The sequence below is a fragment of the Bos taurus genome, chromosome 13 (assembly GCF_002263795.3).
Source record: "Bos taurus isolate L1 Dominette 01449 registration number 42190680 breed Hereford chromosome 13, ARS-UCD2.0, whole genome shotgun sequence".
Lineage (NCBI taxonomy): Eukaryota > Metazoa > Chordata > Mammalia > Artiodactyla > Bovidae > Bos > Bos taurus.
The window spans coordinates 75,495,871-75,516,056 of NC_037340.1; the positions used below are offsets into that span (position 1 = coordinate 75,495,871).

The window sequence follows — 20,186 nt, forward strand, 5'->3', positions numbered from 1 at the left end:
TGACTCAGTGGTAAAGAATCCACCTGCAAATGAAGGAGACATGGGTTCGATCCCGGATCTGGAAGGATCCCACATGCTGCAGAGGAACTAAACCTGTGTGTCACAACTATTGAGCCTGTGCTCTAGAGCCTGGGAGCCACAACCACGGAAGTCTGCATGGCCTAAAGCTCGTGGTCTGCAACAGGAGAAGCCACCGCAATGAGAAGCCTGCACACCTCAGCTAGAGAGTAACCCCTGCTCGCCACAACTAGAGAAAAGTCTGTGCAGCAGCAAAGGCCCAGCAGAGCCAAAAATAAAATAAATAAAATTATTAAAAAAAAAAAAGAAATCACGACAGGCATATTTTAAGAAGCTGAAGAATTCCACCAACACCACAAATTCCCAACTCCTCTTCCCTTCCGCTGGATCTCTGAGATGCCAGTGGCCACTCCCATACACCCTACTCAAGGTCAAGTGCTCCAGGGGGAATCAGAGTGGAGAGAGATGGTGGGCTCTGCCGCTTGCCACTAACAAAAGCAAACAACTTTCGTAAATTTCACAGGAACAGGTGACCCATGAATAGATTTCTAGGTCCCTGTCAGGGCCTTACAAAGAGGCATAGCAAGTAAGGGACCCAAGGGTTAAGTTTCACTGTCTTCCCAGTAACCCCACAGGTGGAGTTACAGGCTTTATATCTTGAGAGCAAGCGCTTTGAAGTCAGCTTGATCTGAACTTCAACCCTGACTCAGACATTTTCTGCCTTCTCTTTGAGCTTAGATGATCATTTGTAAAACAGGCATGCTAGGGGCTTCCTTGGTGGGTTCAGTGGTTAAGTCTCCAAGTTCCCAATGCAGGGGGCCGCAGTACCATCCCTGATCAGGGAACTAGATCCCACATGCTGCAACGAAGATTGAAGATCCTTTGTGCCACAACTAAGACCCAGGGAAGCCAAATTAAAAATTTTTTTTAAAAATTAAAGAATAGGCATGCTAGCAGCATCTACCTTCTGGTCTCTTTGGGGGATCAGAGGAGACAAGGAAATGTCCTGCAAACTGGATGGATGTAGGGAGGCCAGATATAGCAAATAAAAATATGGACATCCAGTTAAATTGAAATTTCAGAGAAAAGTGAATACATTTTTAGTAAAAGTATGTGTCACCTATTGCAGAGGACATACTTATACTAAAAGTTAGTTCTGTTTTTCTATAATTCACATTTATCTGGGCATCCTGATCCCAGAAAAATATGATTGCTTGAGCTTAACAAATGGCAGTGGTTGACATTGCTTTCAGATTGAAGCAGCCTGGGTGCTTATAAAGGGCTTCCTGAACATTAGAAAGTGGGTGAGAGGAAAAAAAAATGCTGTACAGGCTCTGTTCATGACAGTTTATTATGGGGAAGATTGAAAGAGGAGAGGATGAAGTGGGGTGCCTTCATTTAAGGGTATGTGTGGAGGGCATTATACCAGACTTTAGGTAAGCCAGTTAAGTTCTTGGGACCTCAGTTCCTCCTACATGTAAAACAGGTCAAAGGAGATCCTCCAACTCTCCTCCCACAGATATCTTCAGAAATGACACTTTCTCATCATACGGACGTCACCTCCTCAGGGAGGTCTTCCCTGACTACTCCAGCCAAGATTCCTGTTCCCTTGCCCCAGCACATACTTCCCCTCCGCCATAATAATTATAATTTTCTGAAATTGACTTGATTCTTTACTTGATTGTTTGTTTACGGTCTCCCAGTTAAGTTCCGGGAAGGAACAAAACTAGTCTGACTTGTTCTAGCTGAATCTCCCAAGAGCTGTACCTGGCACATAGATGGTCCACAGATGTGGAATGAATGAAGAGGTGGCTGAATGAGTGAATGCAGTGTCACCCTTGAGGTCCCTTCCAAGCAGTCTTTCTCTTATGGGGGGGCCGCGCCTGGGTTGCCGAAGGAGGAGGTGTGGGTGTCGGTGGGTGGGGAGGAGGCTGAGACCTCGCCTCCTCTAGGACCGGCTGGAGCGAGCGCGTCCGGCTGGGCGGCAGGCGCCGAGGGCTGCGCCGAGGCAGCTACAGGGCCGGAGCCCCGCGCCCCGCGTTCAGCCGCCGGGGGTGTGCGCGCCCGCGGAGCCCGGCGCCGCGCCTCGGCGCCCCCACGCGCCCACGTCGCGGCGCGGGGACCCGGGCGGGGGCAGAGGGAGGGCCCGGCCGAGGGAGGGGAAGGGGCCGGTCCTCCCCGCGCAGGCAGCGGCCGCGGCAGCCCAGGAGGCGGAGGCAGTGGCGGCAGCAGAGGCAGCAACGTGCCCGCCGCAGTCAGCCCGGCCGCGTCCGACCCGCGCCCGCCTGGTCGCCGGCACCGCGCCGCGCCCGGGCGCCCTCTCCACTGCGCGCGGTGAGTACCGCCCGCGGCGCCCAGCCCGGGCCTGCCTGCGGGGATTCGCTGGTGTTGACCCGGACCCCCTGGCCTGGAGCCTCTCTCTCGCACTCGGCCAGCCGGGGCCTCCGCAGCTGTCGGGGCCCTCGAGGGCGCACCGGCAGGGTCGCGGCGTCCGGGGCTCCCAGGGTGTGTCAGGCACAAGGGCAGCGGGGAGAGCGCGCAGATCTAGAGAAAGCCGGTCCCGGGGCCTCAGTTTCCCCTTTCGCCCGGAAGGCCACGACCCTGAAGTGTGCGCTCCAGCGCGGGACAAGTGCATGACGCTCAGACTCGCCCGGGTCCTCCGCGTTTGGTTCGTTTTATGGCCCGGGTGGTTAGCGATGAGCGGCGATCCGCTTATCGGACCCAGAGACGCCTGGAGCCAGGAGCCAAGCTCACGCCCTCGGGCGCTGGTAATGGGGTAACGGAGCAAACGGCTGGAATCCCAGGGATGGGGCTGGAATGGCCCCCTGAACCTTTTTCTAGCTGTATCTCTTAAAAAAAAAAAAAAATCCATCTGCGCTCGGCCAGCTATGGTCCAGCTCTCCGGGCTTTGTACCGGAACGGGCGTCCGGGCGCTAGCTGAAGTTGGAGCTGAAACTTAGAAAACTTTACATCAGAAGGATGTTTAGAAGGAAGCGAGAGTTTGCTGTAATGGGACAAAGCGGAGAATGGAATGGGGTTGTTGCTTTTTTTTTTTTTTTTTTAAGGAGAGCAGCCTGGGGTTTAAACGGCCGTGATGGCTCTTAAATCTATCTCCTGTCCCCAAACAAATAGGTTATACAATTAAGAAATGTTAGGAAAGCTTGACCGGGAAAAACTTTCGCATCCCCAAATCCTCAATACGCGAAATTCTCAGCTGCGTGAAAGGGAAGCGCTTTGACGGTTTAAGGTTCCTACTTTCCTTTAGCGAAGCTTCGATGCTTCACTGGGGCTAAGAGTTGACAGCATGCACGCTTGCTCTTTAAAAAGCAAGACTGATGCTGCGACTTTATGGATAACTTTTTTCTTTTCTTCCCCCGAAATGCAACGTAATCTTTCGAATTACTTTTTTAAAAATAACCTTGAGGTATATATAAATCACCCCTGGTGGAGGTACCTTTTAATTACGGGGCGCAGTGGAATGAGTGAGCATCGGAGCTGGGTGTTGTGGGCAAGGCAGAGGCAAGGTAGAATGATTTACAAACATCAAGTGAGAATCTGAGTGCTGAATTAGGTTTGAGTTAGGGCGCTCCCTTCCAAAGGAAATTATAACCAGCGGACAATTGTATTTCAAGCCGAATCTGTTCATTTCGCGAGCCCTTTCCTGCTTGAGTGAAATTTCTACTTCTGGTCTGAGCTGGTAGCCTCCTTACCAGCCTATGGTCCTTTGGGGGGCGGCGGGGTGGAGGAGGGGAGTTGGAGGCGGAGAGGAGAACCTCCTTTTTAAAATAATGATTGTGAAAAAATCTTCAGGCAAGATTTTTTTTTTTTTTTTTGCCCAAGAAAGTTTCATTTTTTTCCCCCACCTTTCTCTCCCCATCACTTTAAGCCCCTTAAACTTTATACTTCCTTGCATTTAGACATACTCAGACTAGGAAAACTTAATTCGTAATTTATGTAACAAATGCCGACAGTATGAATCTTACTTTAGACTAAGCATAAACTCCTGTTTGTATCCCAAATCTCCTTGCCTTTTGAGGAAATTCTAAATTTTGCAGTTTCGACCTATGTGGCTAGATCTGAAGGGACCTGACCTTTTAAAAAAGCACTTCATGTGTCCCATACCTAGTTAGTCGCTCCAGTCTTGTAACTGTAGGTTCACAATATGATAAACTATTTTACCTTAAAGGTCTCAGCATTTTTCCTGTCTTGAAAATAGCTCATCTATTGAGTATAGTGACTGTATGTATGAGAATATTCTATAAACACATACATCTTTCCTAATATGAAATAGCTAAAGACAATACAACAAAATGTTATTATCCCAATACTTTGAGATTTAGAAAAACAGATGTTTTCAGCCCTGGTGTTTTAGAATCTTATTTTCATGCCTTTTGTGTTGTATTAAACACATCATAAAGAAATATGATTTGTTGACTTGTTATAGGATTACCATTTGGCAAAAACACCCAAGACACGCTGTTTCAAATACGCGGTATTACTTCTGCTTTAAATTGCATGTAAAAGATCGCAAGCCTTGTTCCAGACGGATAAATTGATAAAACGCTAGCTGCTGTTGGGAGAGCAAAAGAGTCCTCCACACACACACTCACACAAAAGACCAAAAACAAAATAAATGCTTTGTGGTGCAGCTGAGTACATTTTGAATTAGGTTGAGCGAGCTACTGAGATCCTGGGCAGCTTGGGGAAAAGTATCCACAATTCAGGCACGTCCACTTTAAGACGTTTTTGGTTCCCCCAGGACAAGATGACTCCTTTCCCACAAAGAAGAAACCGTTTCCTTATTTTTTCAGTTACTTTTCCAAAGATAACTTGTGTCAGGCGCAGGAGACCAGAGTTATGCAGAAAGCCAACCGTAACCAGCTCCAAAAAACGAGGACTCATTCTTACTCCTTCCACCAGATGTTTTTTAGGTGTCCTCAGCTGGAATGCCCAGTTTGAAACTAATTAGGCCAGCAATAAACTCCTTGTATAATAAAATCGCAGGCCGTTATGCTGCATAAGTGGGGTTCCCGGCAGCTCATGACAGATGCCTCTCTCTGCAGAAAGAGCCCATGGCTGTCAAGAAAAAATGAAGGAAGTGGGAATATCTTGTTTGGATTTTTTTTTTTTTGCCTGGCCCTCAATATCCAAGCACACCACACACGGTGCCTTCTTTTCTCCAAGGAGGTGGGTTGTATCAGGGGTTGAGTTTTGTCTTTGAGGACAGGCCTCCTTAGCATAAAAATGCTCAGGGAAGAAGGAAAACCATAAGTATTAGGCAGTGGCCACAGGTCTGAGGTGTAGTGATGAGTGTTGGAGTGTGTGTGTGTGTGTGTGTGTGTGTGTGTGTGTGTGTGTACGTGCATGCGCATGGAGACTGGGTCAGAAGGCTTTCTCTCCACTAGGCACAGATAAAATGCAGGGTTCTTTGGCCTGACGTCAATTCCTTCCAGGAGAGGATAACTTTTTCCCCTTAAAGATTTTTTTACCTCTTTCTCCTGATGTAGTTTCTCCTTATCTGCAGGGTGGGGTTGTGGCGGGGGAGAGTTGGTTTGCGGAGATGAAGTGGCTGGTTATTCAGTTACCTCCGAAGGCTGAACCTTCTGCCTCTTGCCAAGATTGAGTTTTGTTGGTGGAAGGAAACTTTTTTTCCAAGCTAGCTGCTCTGAAAAAGGAGTCGGTGGACTCGGCTCAAAAGGAATCCCTTTACAGAGAATTAACCCCAGAGCTGAGAAGACACGGCCTGTTGACAGAAAACACACATATCCACTCACTCCCCGCCCCACAACGCCTCCCTCACTCCCCACCTTCCTCTCTGACCCCCAACCCCCTATATCATAACAGCTTTCCGAAGGGCCCACTTTTTGTCCCCCTGCCGTTTGTGGCTGTTCAAAAGTCCCAAACATACAAAACAAAAAGAAGGCTCTGGTAGGGAAGCAATTAGCGAGAATTCGCCAGAGACAATGCTTCATTTTCCTATTTGAAGATCGTAACTGGCCTAATGGTGTTTAACTAACACCTCTTCTAATCCGAGGATAAACCCCCTCAGTCAGGTGACAAATACTTGAAATGACTGTCTTAGTTAGACCCACTGTCTTGCTGGAAATGAATCAGAGGGGCCAGAACTAGTTCTTTGTTGCGTGTGATTTAGAATCAATTCCAAGATACGAGAGTGCCGGCCAGGTGGATGGAGGGGAAAAGGACGAAGAAAGCCATAGGCTTTACATTTTATTTTTTTGGCTGCTTTTTTTCTTTCTTTTGCTCACTTGGTATCGATCGCTTTGTCATTTCTCTCTGCTTAATTTCTGTCCTTGTATTAATAGTGATGATGAAAATAACCGAGCGTTTGTATGCCAGGCCTGAAGTCAACTCTTGACATGTATTTTTCAGGAGGGCTCTGACAACATTTTGAGTTAGGTATGGTTACTATTATTAATTTTCCCAACTTCGTTAACAAAGAAACGGAGTCACAAGTCAAATGTCTGACAAAGCTGAAGGGCGCGTGGGCCAGAATCTAGGCCTTTAGCCTTCTACTGACGGGGCTGTGAAAACCTTGCCTCCGAGAATATTTCTGCTCTCGTTTCCCTTTGAAAAGAGATGCTGAATTTGGATCATTTTAAATGCCCTGAGCACAATGATTTTCTGATTGTACCCTGATGTTTTTTTGCCACTGTCCTAAATGATAGAAAAAGCACACTAAGTGTTTGGAAAACACAAATCTGGGCCTTGGTGAACCATGATATTTAGCAGGTTGTATATGGTCTATAAAGGAAAAAAAAAGTTTATTTACAAGGACTAATTTGATTTGTTCCTTCAATACTATAACGCTATGCATTTCAGTTCCTAAAAAGAGTCAATAAATTTACCGGCAGTGGCAAGGCCCGAAAACATTACGGTAGGCTGTCCAAATCCAGTTTACTGGAAGGTGCTGGATCGCTATGGGTGGGTTGTTGTTTGGAGGTTGAAATACAAACATTTGGAGTTCGAAGAATAATTTGGAACAGGTGGTCCCAAGAGTCAGGTAACCAGAGCGATTTATCTTTGCCACTTTGAAGGTTAAGGGAGGCTTGGCGGTTGCCTGAATCTGGGACAGGCAGCCTGAGGGTCAGGCAAGGGCTGAGAGGGCCCCCACTTTGGGATGGAGCCTGGAGGGATGGATGAAGGGGTCTCTGCACATAGACCCAGGTCTGTAGAAAGCAGGACTTTGTCTTGCCCATCTGGTGATACTAGTTAGGGTGCAGCAGTGACTGCTTATATGTTTTTGCAAAGGCTGCCTCTGCTCTCAGATATACATACACAGAAATTTACAACAGGAGCTCAGAGGAACAGGCAGTCAAGGAAGCAGGTTTACTTCTCACCAGTTTTGAGAATGTGCACATGCCAATTGTCTTTGCCTAATAATGCCTATTTAAACTTGAACCAAAGATTTGAAAGAGGCTAGAAATTATTTTCTCTCTTAGTATCCGTAGTATTGTGTCAATAACATGAAAACAGATGTGGTTTCAATGGTTTGGGTTTTTCCCCTTTAGTTTCCTTTTGAAGATCTAGTAAAGTTAGATTTTTAGATCCGTGCATTCCCAGCTTTAACATATCTGCACCCATGTACTTATAATCATTTGGAGGAAAATTGTCGGCTCTCTGTGAATTTAACTAAAGGAAAAAATGTTAAAATCGACATTTTTTTTCTCCGAAAGAATGAGGAACTGGAGGGTTAGACTACTGTTTTACTTTTGTCTCGCATCAGCTGAATCTGTCAATTCCCCTTTCTTTTCTGTTCATCTCCCAAGAATGGTCTTTCATAACTGAAATGTACAGTATATTAGCCAAAAGACGTTTTAATTTTGTTAAGAAAAATCATGCCAGAGACGGCCGAGTCTGTTTCAACCATTATTGTTTCTGTAGCGTGCATACTTTGGGTTTCATGGTTAAGATGTGGATTTGCCAAGAAAGAAAATTACAGCAAGAAACTATGCTGAAAACATATACACTTCTGTTTGAGAAATGGGAAAAACACAGAAAAATTCCACACGGTAATTGCTTTAACGTGAGTTTTAAATGTCATTGTTTGACTTATGTCAAAAAGTCCCTCTTAGCTAATTCTCACAGATGCTGTTACCAAATACCTCACCTTAAAAATGGCAAATGTGGGTCTTACTCTGATGATCTTGAGGCTTTCAGAGATATCTGCAGTCCCGGTGGAAACATTCCAAATTTTTAGATTGTGCAGGCTGAGTTTTTTTTTTTTTTAAGGTTACTTAGATATCGATTTTATTTTCTTGACCCAAAATAAGAAAACACGGGGAATTCTCAAAAGCTTTTTACAGGCTGCTATTATGAGAAAAGAAGCCAAACCAACATGTATTAGGTCATGAGCTTGAAGTGCATAAATAAGCCCTTGAAGGTCACCAAAACAGGGCGAAAACCACCAGTTCTCTTCACCTCGGCCAAGTCTAAATTCCTGCCTGTTAGACGTGTTTGGTTCAAGTGGACACAGAGTGGGGGGTTCTGAGTCTACGGTTGAAAGATCTTCATTTGGATTCTGAAGACGTTCTTGCAGGGAGAAGCTAGAGCGGAGAGCTGGAATTCCCATCTCCTTTGGATCTCTCCCTCCCACGGCTCCACCAAAAAAGCAGGTTCCGGGGCCACCCCTTCCTTCAAAGCTGAGGTTTCATTCCTGGTGTTTGGCGATGTGGAAGCCAGAGGTCGAAAATGGCTTGTGTTCCTTCTGGTCAACTGCTTCGCCTCCCATCCCCTTCCTGTAGTAACTTTGCGGTTAAGGTATTAGTAGTTTCCAAAACAATTTTTTGTTGTTGTTGTTGTTCTAAGAACACGTATGTGTTTTTTGGCCGGTGGGGTACAAGATGTAAGTACAGACCTTTCGGTCTTCGTTGATGGGCAGCTCCTGAAAATTCAGAGAGGTGGAGAGGATTCTGCCGCATCCCTGAATTTGGTACCAACACTGGGGCTGATGGAAATTCCACGCAGGGAGAAAATCTCTTCACAGGAGACACAGAAAGGGTTTCGCTGCAAAGAAGATTGTTTTCTTTTGTGGGTGTGTATTATTTGCAAGGATGGGAACTTTAGTTTCACAGCGTTCTGGAAACACTTGTCTCCCAGCAAAGGTCTGAATGCCCTTCCTAGTTGGGAAGGGGGAGGAGGAGAGAAGCCGAGCGGGCAGATTCCTGCCTCTCTGGCCTTTTGTGTGGCTAGTACAGTAGAGGGAAGCGGTGGCTCACTGCTTAGAGGGTGTCATGTGGCATAACAAGTTGTGACTTGCCGCTTGTGTTGTAAACAAAGTTTTGTCCCCATCCAGCCGTGGAAAAGAATGGAGCTGAGATTATTCACCTCCGGGTCTGTGATGGGGCTTTCTGGCGGTCTCCCCTTGCTAAAGAGCCCGGGCTCCCTGGAGACTTTAATTTTGGAGTGTGGAGTGAAGGGGGGAGGGTGGGAGGGGAGAAAGAATGTCTTAAACTCAGCAAATGTCTGAAACGCTCCGAATTTCTCCAGCATTGCTGTGACACCCACGAGAAAGACAATGATAAGAGGACACAGAAGCTGGCTTTTGGGCGGATGGGGCTAAGCAGGGAGATTGGGGGCTTGCTAGTTTGATGTAGAGGAGAGAGTTTTCGGACACCTTGGGACCCCTAGAATGCCTTGCTAAGTGTCTGTGGGAAACTAATTTGGAAATGTCTTCCCTGCACTTTTGCTGTCCTTTCTTCATGCTTGTTTTTAGAGAATTAGGTTTTAGTTTTGTTTTTAAAAAAGACACAAGATTTGTTTGGGAATAACAAGTGGCTCATGGTTACTGAATACTTACTATGTGCCAGCGTGCTAAGCAAACACTTATATTTCTGACTCCAAATAGCCTTAGATGGAAGGGTCTATTATTATTACCCCTATGTTACAGATGCGAAATTGCATCTCGTGGAGAAGTAATTCATCCACGGTTACATGGCTCATATCAGAGCCAGAATTGTTGATTCCTAACCACTAGTATACCCAGCTCTCCCACCTCCAACCCCCCGACCCTGGTGTAATGAGAGCTACATTTCCTGTACATGTCTGCCTTGGAGAGCTAGATTTCAAAGTCAGTCTCCAGTTGTTTTGCCTGGAGGATATTATTCAGTGATGATCAGGTATAAAAGTTGGGTTCAGAAATAAGCGACATTACCTGATTCTCACAGAATCTTGAGCCTGTTCTTATAGAATAACTAAAGTTTAGAATTGAAATCTGTTGAAATGGTGGCTGCATCACTGCAGTTAGCTGGTCTAAGCTATTGCCTATGGCCACTTCTGTGCTAGCAGAGTTGAGTAATTACTGTAGAGACTGCATGGCCTTTTGTAGAATGTTTGCTGACCCCTGAGCTATTGCAATATGACAAGACAAATTTTGTTGACAAAGAATAACATTTACTTGGGACATGACATATACCATTTTGCTGATTTTATTAACACTATTTACTGAGTCCTACATGCCTTGTGTGTTGCATGGTGATGGGGAAAGTTACAAATGCATTCATTCACTCATTTATTCAGCTTTATTTATTGAGCTGTGTTCTAGGCATTGGGCTAATTAATGGTGACCCAAAGGTAAGAAGGACCCGCCCAACCTGGCACCTCTGATAGCAGGATTGGTATTCACATGGATCTCTAAGATGCATAAGCCAGGAGCCAGGCTGCTTGGGTTCAGATCCTTGCTCAGCATTAACCAACTACGTAATGTTGGGCAAGTTACCTAACATTTACATGCCTTGGTTTCTTCACCTATGGTTTAGGGTGGTTATCATGGAAATATGGGCTTCCAGTGTGGCACAGTGGTACAGAATCCACCTGCCAGTGCAGGAGATGCAAGAGACACAGGTTCGATCCCTGGATCAGGAAGATCCCCTGGAGTTTGAAATGGCAACCCACTCCAGTATTCTTACCTGGGAAATTCCATGGACAGAGGAGCCTGGCGGGTCCTTGGGGTCACAAAGATTTGGACATGACTGAGCATACGCACACACATCATGGAGTTCAAGCTAATAAATATAAAGTGCTTGCAGTAGTACATGGCAACTAGAGTGAGCTATATCAAAGTCAGCTACTGTATTATTGTCATTATTATTAACATTATTTCAGCTTAAATGCATTATTTACATACTTGCATGACCCTAATCTCAGTCTCCCCTCTGTAAAATGGAGATGATGATAATAATGATAATAGTAAGTGCTTCAAAAGGCCATTGTGAGAATTTAAATGAGGCAGTACATGTAAAACACTTTGCTTTGCTACAGTGCCTGCCTACATTGAATGCTCAATAAGCCAGCTATTATGCTCAAGCCAGCTGTCATTACGCTTGAGGTTATAGGGAATTACATACCGGGCCAGTGATGTGCCTCTAAGCTATTGGTCAATGGAGTCCTTTTTCAGTATCAAGCGAGTGTAGGGCAGTGGTTAACAACACAGACCCTGAACTCAGACAGATCTGACTTGAATCTTAAGTCCACCACTCACTAACTATGCCAGCTCAGGTTGGGGGATGACCCCCTCAACTTCCCAAACAGCGGAGGCAAGGGTCGCTGTGCATTAGGAGGTCCTGAGGGTTAAAAGGGGTAGCAGGGTGTTTGGCACATAGTAAGCACTCAATAAATGCAAGCTTGCATTATTATCACCCCGACTCCTTGCCCTACTCCCACCCCCCAGAAAGCACTGAACATTAGTAAATTTTAATTTGAAAATAAAAGAACACATTTTAAAACTGCCAAACAGATTTAAAATAATATTCATTAAACAAAATTAAAATATTCTATTAAAGCCAGACTTTGGGCTCAGACCAAATTTTTATAACCCAAGCTTAAAGGCCAAGGAGTCCCTCAGCCACAATGGGGACATTGTGATTGAACTTGAGACTTCAACGCTGCTATTGAGCGGTCTTTGAAATGCACGCACATTTCCCGTTAAAATGAAAGGGAAGTCATAGGAAGAAAAAAAAAGTGAGGTTCTTGCTCACCCCAACAAACCTTAATGAATTGAAAAAGAAAAACAAAAGATTTCTCATTTTTCTCCTGCTGCCTTATCCTGCCAAAGAAGCCTGGCCCCCTTCTAACCCCAGCTTTGAATGGTACCCGAGACCATTTCAGATCTGATATGCTCCACCAGCTAAGCTAGTATCAATTCTGGTCTTTGTCAGGTTTTATAGGTGGTGGTCGTGTATCAGTGGGAGCTGGGACCTGAGAGCCCAGCTGCTAGGGTCCCATCCCAGCGCTGCCTCACCGAACTCTGCCTCACTCGCCATAACCAAAGATAACCTCCTCTTACCTTTCGATAGCATCCTTCATCCTCACTGAGCCTTTCACAACACATGGGAAAAGTAACAGCAGTGGACTGTGACATCTTTCTCTAGGTGGGGTTTCTTGCCAACCAGTGGGTGGCATGACCTCCTTCTCAGACCTTGGCTGTGATGTGGGGCCATGAGATTAGGGGGAGGGAGGCTGGGCAGCCGTTGGGGAGGGCATGGGGTGGACTCCCAGATCCACCCCCGACCTGCTGTGTGATATTGGGCAGAGGACTTGGGCTCTCTGAGCCCCTCACCCATTCATGGGTCATTTGCCATCTCCTCAGCTACCCACTCCAGTGTTCTTGCCTGGAGAATTCCATGGACTGTAGTCCATGGGGTCGCAAAGAGTCAGACATGACTGAGCGACTTTCACTCACTCCTCCATGCTGGGTTTGTTAAACAGCTTCAATACAGTGATGGATGGGAACATGGTCTGCAGGTTCAGAGAGTGGTGGTTCTTACGGTGGACCCCTAGAAGTACTAAGAAAAGACAGAAAGTGACCACTACTTGCCTAGGGAATATTCCTTCTTATTCTTCAAGTAGCTTCAGTCTTGGGATTTCAACATTCTGGAAGAATCTACTGGTCTCTGAAGAGCAATCTTCTTCTTAATGGGGGGTGGGTGGGTAGGGAGGGTATACCGTTTCCACGTTAAAACATGGATGAATATTTTTTTTAGAGTTCTGTCTTTATGTTATTATACATTTGAAAAATAGCAGGCACTTCAGAAAAATGGTTTTGTATGTTTTTAACCGTGCAAGACAAAAGTATTTTAAAAATCAAGTCCACCAGGTAATTCTAGCAAAAGTGGCATCCAGGTATTTACAGCAAATAAGTCAAATAACAGAATTTTCTACTAACCAGAATTGGAATTTTGCACTCAGTTTTCAGGGGAATACAGTGAAACAAACGAGTTTTCTCATTTGTAAAGTCATCTCAGAGCACGTGTCTGGACATATTCAGTTTGTATCTTGTATCTTCAGAAGAAGAATGGCTGTCCTTTGGATGAATATGATGCTAATTAAAATCACCTCAGTTCCAGGATCTGTTCTGATCGACTATAAGGATCAACTCACTTATTCCTCACAACAATTCTATGACGGAAGTCTATTACTATTCACATTTTAGAGGAGGACAGTAGGCACAGAGAGGTTAAGTGGCTTGTTCACGGTCACACAGCAAGTAAGGAGTAGAGCCAGGCTTTGTCTGCAGATGGTTCTAGAGACGATCTTCATATCCCCTGCACTCCCTGCCTCTTTAACCACCATAGAAAAAATTAAATTTTCCTTCTCTTTGACCTTCACGTTACTGGACACTTAATTAGTTAGGGACAGGCATGTGAGGGAAACAAAGGGACTGTCAGTCCTGACTGTAGTTTTTCAGTATTTTACAAGGATGTGTTGGTGTATTAGCCTCCGCTGCAGCATAATGCAGGGGTCAAGAGCCAGCCTGTCCAAGTCTACGACTTACTAATACTATCTTTGTGACCTTGGGTTTACTTCTTCCAGCGACAGTTTCCTCACTTAGGAAGTGAGGATCATGAATCTACAACATCAGAGTTAGCAAATATTAATCTACATCGTCAGCGTTAACAACTGTGCTCTGAGTAGCAGAGGGCATCTGATACACAGTGACTGGTTGTCTGGTGCTGTTTATTACCTGTTGGGGAGAAAGTAACTGTAGAAATTGTCTCTCCCAGTGAGGCACAGTTGCAGTGGGGTACAGTCTGGAGTGAAGGAGAAGGGAAAGAGCCTGGGATGCGGGGCTCGAGCTGGAAAACAGCCCAGGATTTTCCATATGAGATCAGAGACACTGGCTTTCCTCGTCCCCACGTGAGAAGTTGCAGAGACGACTCCTCAGCAGGCAGCCTGGAACTCTTGAGCCCGCCGGGATTAGAATCTGCGCTTGAGGACCCCATGCCCCCTCCTCCTGGGATGGGGGCGGGGGGGCGAGGCTTGACTGTCACGTGACCAGTACCTGGCAGCGGGGAGACACTCCTCACCACCCCAGGAAGAGCTGGACTTTGGGCGTGAGCTCAACTCAGAGGCAGAGAAGAACTCTTCCAAAAACCCTTCCCCGCTTGCCTGTGCAAACTCAAACACAACTGTAGGCTGTGATTCCATTTTTCTTCTTCTTCCCTTTCTTCTGTCTTGGAAAACGTCCTTCTCTCCAGAAGCCTCGGCCGAGTTTCCAGTGACCAGGTGTGCAGACCGTCTGGGTTTGCTGCTTTCCGCCTTCCTCCTCTGCTTCAGCTCCCCTCCATTTCCTCTTGAATATAGAAAATGGAATTTCATTCATTCATTCAAAAATATGTATTGAGCACCAGCTGTGTACCAGGACCTACCCTGGACATGGAATACAGTAGAGAACAGAAACAACCAAAGTCTACTCCCTCGTGGAGCTACACTTAAGAGGGGGAAAGACCACAGATAAAAACCTGTATGTGTGCAGTACACTGGATGTCAGACGCTCATGCCTCTGTGGGGAAAATAAACAAGAGAAGGTTGATGGAAACTGTAGGGGGGCGAGGTGGGAATGAGAGGGCTCCCTGCGCAGACAGCCTCTGAGCACACCACCGCTGGAGTGAGGGAGCCCTGCCCATATCTGGGGAAGAGTATTCTAGAGAGAAGAAACCAGCAAAGGCAAAAATCTTGAGATGGCCATGACCTGGAGCCCAGTGGGCTAGGCCCACTGAATAGGGGGAAGGAGGAGGTGAAATTGTGAAGGAGGGGCCCCATCCGGGAGGGCCATTCTGTATCAGTTAGATGTGTCTGAAGTCAACAGTATTATAATTTTTAAATGACTTTTTAGAAGTACATAGGACCTAAATCTGAGGTCAGTCATCGCAAGTTCAGATAGCCAGAGTGGCCAGCCAGGTAAGAAGTGAATGAAATGAGCAGGGTAATTAACCAGGAGAAATGAGGACTCCATATTGCCATGTGTTCTGATTTTTCAAAAGACACCGAAACCTGGACCTTTGTGAGAAATGTTCTGATTTTTAAATCAGCGTGAGGAACCACGGGCATGCAATTGCATGCTCACAGTTTGAGCCCACTCTTCCAAACATCCCTGTCGACCTTGGGAGTCTGACTTCAGTGAAAAGGCATCAAGCTTTTCTCAAACACTCTCTTTTCTTTTTTACCAATTCCCGACCAGAAGGATGCCAAGAGATGCTAAAAATTGTTTCCAGGAAAAAGTAGGACTTGAATCTCCTGGGGATGGGGGCTGAGATATCTTCCAAGGAGCAATCAGTTTGCTTCATTTTTTATGTCTTTCTCAGGACTTTTTCCTGATCACCCCTCATCATGGGTAATGGCAAACATGGTCCAAATCTGTCCTCCTTCGGGTTTCCATTAGTTTCATGATGATTATTATTTTGTCATCTGGGGTTGATTTATGAGCGGTGAAATGTTTGCAGGTTTCGTAAATGGTTGTCAGCCACTGTTTAGAATGGCAAGGAACTTCTTGTGTTTTTCACATTGTAAGGACTGTTGTGATAGTTTCCAGTGGCTACAGACATGAAATGGGATAAAAGGAGGGGGCCTTGAAGGATTCCACATAGAGTGATTGGAAAATTGAGTAATTAGTTGGAGGTGGGGGGCTCTGAGGGTGGGAGGTGGGGGCTCAGAGCCCTAAAGATCTGGGATGCTGAGACTGACAACACCGACTTTATAGTCTGCCTTCTCAGCCCCAAAGCTGGAGTTAAGCAAAACCCCAGCCAAGGGTCCACATAGCTATCAAGATTCTTCCGGATGAAAGTAACAGAGAACTTACTTCCAAGCTGGTTTAAATAAAAAGGAAATGTATTGACTTGGGAAAATGTAAAATTCTGGGGTGTGCTGGCTTCAGGTGTGGCTGGTTCCAGAGCTCAGATATAGGTGATGCACCCATCTTTTAATTCATCCCTGTTCAGGAGGATTCCGTCCTTTGTCACATGCCACTTCTGGAACTCAGGATGGAGTGGGTGAGAAGTAGATTCCCAAACTGAACGCAGCAACATTTTCTGGAAGTGAGGAGTGGACTGGTTCCCTGTGGACCCCCAAATTGCAGTGTCATGCTGCTCTAGATTTGCCTTGACTGCCCCTCTTCTGCTGAGCTACAGTGCCATTTGTGAAATGTGATTTCACTCTTTCTGTACATCATCTCCTCAAATATTCCTGTGAGGATGGCACTTTTAAGGTGTGCTACTATTCTGCCTCCCACGTGTTCTTTCCCACATACCTAGAGGATGATCTTTTATTTCAAGTAAAGGTGTTTCCGGGGCTTCCCTGGTGGCTCAGCGGTAAAGAATCCGCCTGCATTGCAAGAAACGCAGGAGACTCGGGTTCAATCCCTGGGTCAGAAAGGTCCCAGGGGGAAGGGCATAGCAACACACTCCAATATTCTTGCCTGGAGAATCCCATGGACAGAGGAGCCTGGTGGGCTGCAGCCCATAGGGTCGCAAAGAGTCGGACACGACTGAAGCGACTTAGCGTGTGCATGCACAAGGGTGTTTCAGAGAGGGTCATCTCTTTTCATGGTGTCTTGTACAAAATTAATGCTCAATCTTGGGGTGCTCCAGCCAAGCATGGGAGCTGCAGAAGACTTCTGAGGAAAAAATGAAATGTCTCAGCGTCACCTGGAGTGGCTGGAGCGACCTTGGGGAGGCTGTGCTTATGTTGCTGGGCTTCTGACGATCAACCTGTGTTTCTTATCCTCCTCTGAGCCTTGCCCTTCACTGTTGCCTCCACTCCATTATTGCCTTTTTCCTGTTGCCTTTAGTGACCCTACAGTAATATCTGATGCAACACAGAGGTTGCAAGCCAGCAGCCAAAAGGCATTTTGTTTTGTCTGCAGAACATTTAAAGTAGAAAATGGAGCCAACATTTGAAAATCTGGACATAGTACACAACAATGCAGATTTCTGGCTTCCATTTAAAAATCAGAAGATCTGTTGACACTTTGCCCACATCTTCACATGACCTCAATTGACTGGAACTGGGACATGATTGCCTCTTTTAGGTGGATGAGTTCTCAGTTCCCCACGGTCCCCACCTTTCTCTGTTGTCTCCCCAAAGCAGGGGTCCAGGGTTAATTACCGTTGGCCATTGGGATGGTGCTGTTGGTTGTCCTCCTGTCCTACAGTAGGTTTCAAAGGGAAGAGAAGTCGTTCCTATATCCAGGTCTTCATCAAAAGTATGAAAATGAAGTGTAAATCGAGTTGGTCGTTAGTATTAAGAAAAATAAGGAAAAGATGTTTCTCAACGTTGGCCCCGTGAAGATTTGAGGTTGGACAGTTCTGTTTGTGGAGATGGGTCCTTGCATTATAGGATGGCATTTAATATGTCCACATATGGACCATACTCCTTTCGGAAATAAATAGTTCCCTGTGCTCCAGGCATCCACCACCAGTTTGGTAAGAAGAGTTACCGTAAGAAAAAAAAGAACAAAACTGTTTTTGCCCTGAATTGCTCACTGGCAGGCCCTGCATTGGCAGTAGAGGTTCTGAGTTGGCTGATTTGGGTTTAATCATAGGTGAACTTGCCAACTATTGAGGCCACTTATGACAGCCTGTCTAAGATGTTATAGAAGGGATTCAGCATTGGAAGAGAGGTTGAAGCATCTTAGAGTCTTTGGAGAATTTCTTGACTTTCAGCTGTGAAAGGACATCGTGGCCACTACTTGCAAAAGGCTTGCAAACAGTCGGTTCTGCCACTGAGAGCGGACCGGCATCGAGGCTTGCTGCAGAGCAGATAGAGGGACCAGATGGTCTCCAGGTGTCTCTTCCAGCTCTGATTCTGTGAGCTGCTCCTCAAAGAGTGAATTTCCCCAAGACTGGTTTGGTTTGTTGCCTCCTGCATCACAGCAGCTCCTAACAGTGGTCTGTGATGGAAACCCAGAGGAACATGGTTGTCCAGGGAGGGAAATGAGGCTTCCCTAGGCCAGTACTGTGTACTGCTGGCTTGGTTTTTTTGTTTATTTGTTTTGGCCTTTGACCCATGCTCCAAATCTGGTCAAGTGTCTGAAATAGTGTCCATGTTTCAATTTCACATAATGACAATAATGGGTGCCAATCATCTATTCAACACATGTTAATTGAACACCTGCTATGAGGCAGCCACTGTTCCAGGCACTTGGCAGGAAGCTGAGAGCAAAACTGACCAAATTGGCCCAGTAGCTAAGACTCTGCACTCCCAATGCAGGGGGCCTGGGTTCAGTCCCTGGTCAGGGAACTAGATCCCACATGCCGCAGCTAAGAGTTCACAGGCTGTAACCAAAAGATCCCGTGTGCTGCAAGGAAGATCAAAGACCCTGCATGCCACAACTAAGACCCAGTGCAGCCAAAGAAATGGAAAAAACAAACAAAAACAAGTGACCAAGTCCTTGCTCTCATGGAGCTGTGTTGTTGGTGGAAGAGAGATGGGCAATATCAGGAAGACAAGGAAAAATACATGTAGTATTTAGTGTTATACTATATGTACATATACATATAGTGTTAACTGCTATGGAGAAAAATTAAGTGGGAGGGGGGAAGCAAGGAGGGTTGTAATGCAGCAAGGAAAGGTGGTATTTTTAATTTAGTTTTAATTTAAAATAAAGTGCTCAGTGCAGTGGTGTTCTAGTAAGTTGGCTGTCTGGAAATTAAGATCCTTATTTGTAGCATTTGCCACTTCCCATGGTGTAAATATTCCCACCATGCTGATTCAAGCTCCTGATGGTGTAAAAACCAGTTCACAATATTCACAGCAATTTACCAGTAATTTCTTGCAGGTTGGTGCTGGCTGGCTCTAGCACACCACCAGTGGGGAGGGCCTCACCATAAACTATCTGGCCGATGAGCACGTGCAGAAGCCCTGAGTGAGATTGTGCTTGATGTATTCAGGCATAGCCCAGAGTCCATTGTGGCTGAAACAGAGAGAGGGGAGAGGGACAAGAGATGTGGTCAGAGAGCCAGAGGCAGATGACCTAAGCATTTTAAGCCACGGTTGGATTTTTGGCTTCTCCTGCGACTGAGGTGGGAGCCCCTGGAGGGACCAAGCAGAAGAGAAACAGGATCCGATTTACATTGAGCAGAACCCCTCTGATTGCCCTGAGAGCAGGCAGCAAAGACAGAGCAGGTAATTCTGTTGTGAGACTGCTAATGGCAAGAGATAATGACTTGGAGTCAATACTGTGGCCCCTGATGCAAAGAACTGACTCAATGGTAAAGACCCTGATGCTGGGAAAGATTGAAGGCAGGAGGAGAAGGGGACAACAGAGGATGAGATGGTTGGATGGCATCACCAACTCGATGGACACGAGTCTGATCAAGCTCCGGGAGTTGGTGATGGACAGGGAAGCCTGGCATGCTGCAGAGCATGGGGTCACAGAGAGTCAGACACGCCTGAGCAACTGAATTGAATGGAATGACTTGGAGTAGGCGAGTAGCAGCAAGGGTGGGGAGAAGTAGTTAGATTCTGGATGTATAAGCGGAACCAATGGAACTTGCCAACAGAATGGGTCTGGGAAGTGCTATGGAGAGTCCAAGGTGACTCCAAGGTTTTTGGTCTGAGTATCTGGGAAGATGGAGCTGACATTTCCTAACATAGGGAGGCAAGTTGAGGAGCAGGTTGAGAAGGAAGGTTAGGCGTTCTTCCTATGAGCCTGTGAGTGCTTACGTGCAGCCTCTTCTCCTTCCATGCTCATGAGGAGGTTCTTTTATTACCCCATTTTCTAGAGGCTGTGACAGGGACTCAACGTGGTTAAACAGCAAGCCCCAAATGGCCCCGCTAGGACTGGACCAGGCCAGAATTGCCCCCTTCCACCGCTCAGCTGTCTTGCCATGTTTCCTTGGCTCTCCAGCCACATTCCTCCTTTTTATTTTGAGGAA

At 46.2% G+C, this 20,186-nt stretch overlaps 1 protein-coding gene across 2 annotated transcripts in view; it reads left to right on the top strand.

Moving 5' to 3' along the window:
- Nucleotides 1-1,798: 1,798 nt before the first annotated feature.
- The window catches only part of EYA2 (EYA transcriptional coactivator and phosphatase 2), a 264,116-nt gene continuing 245,728 nt past the window's right edge, over nucleotides 1,799-20,186 (top strand). The window contains exon 1 of one of the 2 annotated variants that reach the window (XM_010811532.4): nucleotides 1,799-1,861. The gene's annotated coding sequence lies outside the window, so the exon portion shown is untranslated. Of the gene's footprint in view, nucleotides 1,862-2,236; nucleotides 2,353-20,186 lie in introns of those variants that run through there. The other variant, XM_010811531.4, reaches the window with a different exon arrangement.